The sequence below is a fragment of the Triticum dicoccoides genome, chromosome 5A, assembly GCF_002162155.2.
Source record: "Triticum dicoccoides isolate Atlit2015 ecotype Zavitan chromosome 5A, WEW_v2.0, whole genome shotgun sequence".
NCBI classification, from domain to species: Eukaryota; Viridiplantae; Streptophyta; class Magnoliopsida; order Poales; family Poaceae; genus Triticum; species Triticum dicoccoides.
The window spans coordinates 257,687,965-257,693,079 of NC_041388.1; positions in this window are offsets into that span (position 1 = coordinate 257,687,965).

The window sequence follows — 5,115 nt, forward strand, 5'->3', positions numbered from 1 at the left end:
AATGGGCCGACCAGCTAAAGGCCCACAAAATTAGCGGACCATAATGGGCCAGCCCAGCTAAAGGCCCACACGATTTTGCAGACCATAATGGGCCGGCCCAGCTAAAGGCCCACAAGATTTTGCGGACCACGATGGGCCGGCCCAGCTAAAGGCCCACAAGATTCTGCCGACCATAATGGGCCAGCCCAGCTAAAGGCCCAACATTCTTTGTCAAATCGGCCCGTCAACGGCCTGTCCTAAACTTGTCATCAACGCGGCCCATGGTCACTTCTGGCCCGTTAACAGTCCGCTAAGTAATTGGGCCGAATTACGACCCGGTGTATTTCCGGCCTGTTAAAGGTCCGGCTTCATTTGGGCCCATTTATAGGCCATCAAAACTTTCGGCCAATAAACGACCGTGAAGGATTTGGGTCATATTCGGCCATGTCTAACATTCGTCCTGTTAGAGGCCCACTATAGCTTTGGGCCACTTTCGGCCTGTTGTCATTTTCGGCCTGTTAACGTCGGACGTAAACCATGGGCCATATGTGGCCCAACGTCATATCGGGCCCATTAACGGCCCATATAAAAATGACGATAATCTAGCCTGGTCGAAGTTCCGGCCTGTTAAAGGCCTGTGTATTAGGTCGGCGCATTTACAGCCCGTCCGAATTTCGGCCTGTTAAAGTCCAGTGGGTTATTTGGCACAATCAGGGCCCAATCTCACTTTCGGTCTATTAAAGGCCCATGTATTTTATGGGCTCGATATATTTACACGTGTAAACGGCCTATTTTTACTGAGGACCCAAATTATGTTTAGGCCTGTTAAAGGCCCACTATGGGCACAGGCCTACCAGAAAAATATGAAAGCTTATGCTGATTTAGGCCCAGATATTTTTAGTGGGCTACATGCCAATTTCGGCCCATAATCGTTTTTAGCCCAATTGGAATGGGCCCGACGAATGTTGGCATGTTGGGCTCCTACGAAGGTTTCGGCCGAATACATTACTAAGATAAACCTACATTATACAAAAATAGCGTCGTAATTACTGCAGCCTGAGGCAGCATCATAAATGTTGTATCACAACAAAATAAATTTCAACCATACAACAAAAGGCCTATTGGCATAAAGTTTACAATCCTTCTAGATAAAAGCACCATCAGATGTATAGAAGCACATATCATTTGACCTGAGTGCTAATGTTTTAGGCTGCAATCTGATGGAGCAGCACGATCTCCACCTTTTTTCCGCCATTGCTCTTGAACAACGAAGCGAATGTCTGATAGTCTGGTTTCAAAACCATTCATATCTTGACGACATTTCTCAACCACTATTCTTGTTTCCGAAACAACATCCATTAGGGATTGGACTTGTGTCTGGAGCACATATATATCACTCTATCTAGCAGGAAAATTTTGTTCAGTAGGCGATTTGGACGAGGTTACCTTGACAACCAACCCAGAATTACGCAGGAAGGTGCTTTTTGCACTCTTAGTGGAGAGATACTGACGCATTGCAGCAAGAGGTGACATTCTGCCCGTAGTAGCCTCGTCACCTTCAGGTGGTTGTGGCTGTTCAATCATTTGTTCCATAGCTTCCTGAAAGTTTGAACTTGTAGATTGGTGTACCAGATAAGTTACCAATGAGACAAAAACAAACAAAGTAGGTTAAACGTTTATACATAACTTATTTTGGTGAACTATTGTAATACATTAGCATGTATTGTAGTGCCAACTACATAATAAAATCACTTTCGGAACATATGTCCATGTAGCATGCCTACTGTATTGTCTATTTCCTCACATTCATTGACATCTAAGGATAAAGAGACATGGTTTAAAGTAGGATGAACATAGTATGACATCATTCATATCATGGGCAAACAGATATAAAACAAACAGGCTATTTTATCATTGTGTGCGCACGTGAACATAACAACTAGATTACAGATCAAGACCAAAAGAATATCCTTCATCTCTTTTAAACCATGTAAGGTGAAATGATACGTTAAGACAACTATGAATAAAAGTGAACAGAGTAACTGACATTGGCTGCAAACCAAGTAGTTAAATGAACACATCACAGTACCAATCAGTTCAAGGCAGGAGGAGTAAGGACTTACAACAACAGCTTGAACTGGTGTGCTCATGCCCTTCATCTTGCTGGTGTGGCAATCCTTGAAGATTTGCACTGCATTCGGTTCAGATTCTTTTTGGTCTGCACGGGATTTCCTCTGTATTTGGAACAAGTCAATATAGATACGATAATATGGCACAAAAAAAGAAGGAAGTAGCAGCTATTTACAAGAGCCTCGCAGTGTGCAATATAGCTACGAGATCCTGTGGACTGTTGGAATTTCACTTTAGAACGGTTGGTTTTGTTCTTCAAACAGTTAGCCTAGAAGAAGATACACTTGTAAGACACATATATAAATACAAGTTCAATATGTGGTCTGATCAAATACATATAGCCTACCTGATACTTTGGATCATACCAGTGCTTAACGAGGGCTGTCCAGTCTTCATCTGTAATATATTCCACTGGAGATGTTTGGGCGATTTCATTGTTAGCCTTGCCTTCAAAGTGAGATTTTCTAAGGTGGTACCGATACTGTCGCAGAGCAGACTGAAAAACATGAGTGCATGCTTGTCTAGTTGCATCATCTTTCGGATCCAACTTGAACCTCATCTGTTGAAAAAAGAATGTGAGTCTTATTAGGAGGAAGCTAGAAAGTATGGGACAAAGCAAGACAATATTACTAATTGCGATGAATAACATTACTTACGGATAAATGGTCAAGGAAGGTGTTAAACTGGGTATTGTCTTTCTCATTCCTGTACTGGATCCACGTTGGGAGGATACGTGCATGACACCTAACGACAACGGCTGCCTCTGATACTAACTTGGCTGACTCTGTAGCATCACGTGGCCTTTTTAAACCTGCCTCAAAATGGATCTCCATTCTTCCTCCTTTAGATTTTGTTAATCTGTCAAGCATTATCCCTGATGTCTGTTTCCGCTTGCGCCGTGGTGCTAGTTCAACAACGAATATGGAAAGTGTTAGTGTACATCAAACTGTGAGAGTACATATAAAGGAGCATGGAACTGCAACTTGACTCGGTAAGGTATCGTCTTGGTGTTGATGCTCATGAGGTTCATCTGATCTTGCCAAGTCCTGTTGTGTCAGCAGTGCTTTGGAAGTAGTGTTAGGTGTGAAGGCAGCTTGGGAACTGGCCAGTTCCGGAGCAAACGAACGAGTAACTGGTTGAGATGCTGGTATAGTTGAAGCGGATGCTGCAGTTGGTGGAGCAGGTGATACTGTGTTTGTAGATTTAGCCGGTGGACTTGGACCTTCTACTGCACTATAAGTACCAGCAGAATCTCGACGACAGAACCTTTTCCGTTTCACCCGACGAGTAATAGCACTCCCTACTATATTATTTTCCTTGCTCTTTTTTGACTTTGCCATGTCAAGCTGTACCCACAACACAAAAGAATAAAATCACTCTTCAGAACTCATTGATGCATGATACAGACAATCAATACTTTGATGTAAGACAACCGTATGAGGATGGAATATGTAAGAAAAACAGGACGGCATGACATATTCACAGCTACGATATGCAAACTAAGAAGAAGGATTTTCAAGAAAATAGAAGTAATGCAAGCTAGACACCATATGAAAGATGCAACCAATATTACTCTGCCAAGTTAAAAGTGTCTTGTCATAAGTGGCAATTCAAAAAATTAGAAGCAGTACAACGTAGAAATCAATGCAAGATGCAACCACTATCAAACTGCCATGTTAAAAGCGTCCAATCATGAGTGACTGATGCTGGATACACAACAGTAGTATTTTGATGTAAGAACATGGTATGATAGATAGATGCAGTGTATTCTAGACACAGAAAGCCATGTCATATGCACATGTATAACGTATAAACTCAGCAGGTGCAATTTAATCAAAATAGAAGAAATACAGGCTAGACAACATATGCAACATGAAACCAATTATCGCACCGTAAACTTAGAGCAAGCACCTACGATGGTGGAGTACGGGAGATGAACTCATCATGTAGACTTGGGACTTCAACTTCATTAGCAGTAGCAGTGGCACATCTAGAGAGTCTCTGTTTGCGTCGGTGCAAAGGACCACCAACATCCCCTAACTTTCTCTTTTCCTTCCTATTTTCTGATATTGCCTTATGAAGTCAAAACCACAAGAAGATGAATAAAATTACCTCTGCATAACTGGTTGATGCATGATACATACGAACACTACTTTGATGTAAGGCAAGCGCAGGATAGGAGGATGGAATATATACAAAAAAGATAGCATTTCATATTCACACGTACGATAGGAGGATGGAATATGTATGAAAAAACAGTAAGCGGAAGGCATTTCAACAAAATTAGAAGAAATGAAAGCTAGGCACCATATGAACATGCAACCAATATCACTCTATCAGGTAAAAAGTGTCTCGTCGTAAGTGCCATTTCAAGAAATTAGAAGCACTACAAGCTAGAAGACAATGCAAGATGCAACCTACATCACAGTCCCAAGTTAAATGTGTCTTATGGGTAAGTGATCGTTGCAGGTATAAGTTGTAAGCTACGCAGATGCAATTCCACATAATCAGAAGCAATACAAACTAGACGTCATACAGAAAACGCAACCACGTATAACAGTTCCAAGTAAGAGCAAGCACCTGTGATGGTGGAGTAGGGGAGATGTGCTCATCATGTACACGTATGTTCTAGAAACAGGAACACGTGTCATATTCACAGGCATTATGTGTAAAGTAAGCAGATGCAAGTCAAGTTAGAAGCAATACAAGCTAGACATCATACGCAACATGCAACCACATATAATAGTGTCAAGTTAGAGCAAGCACCTGTGATGGTGGAGTAGGGGAGATGTGCTCATCATCTACACAGCTACGTTGACTGTCCAACCTTGTGTTGTCTTGCGAATCTTGTTGGGAGGATGGCGGAGTAGAATCTGTAGAGACCCCCTATTTGAGTTGCTCCGAAGGACCACCATCATCCACTGCCGGACTAATTTCCTTCAGCTGTAATGATTTTGCATTGTGAAGTCAAACCGATAAGAAAAAGGAATAAAATTCGCTCTTCAG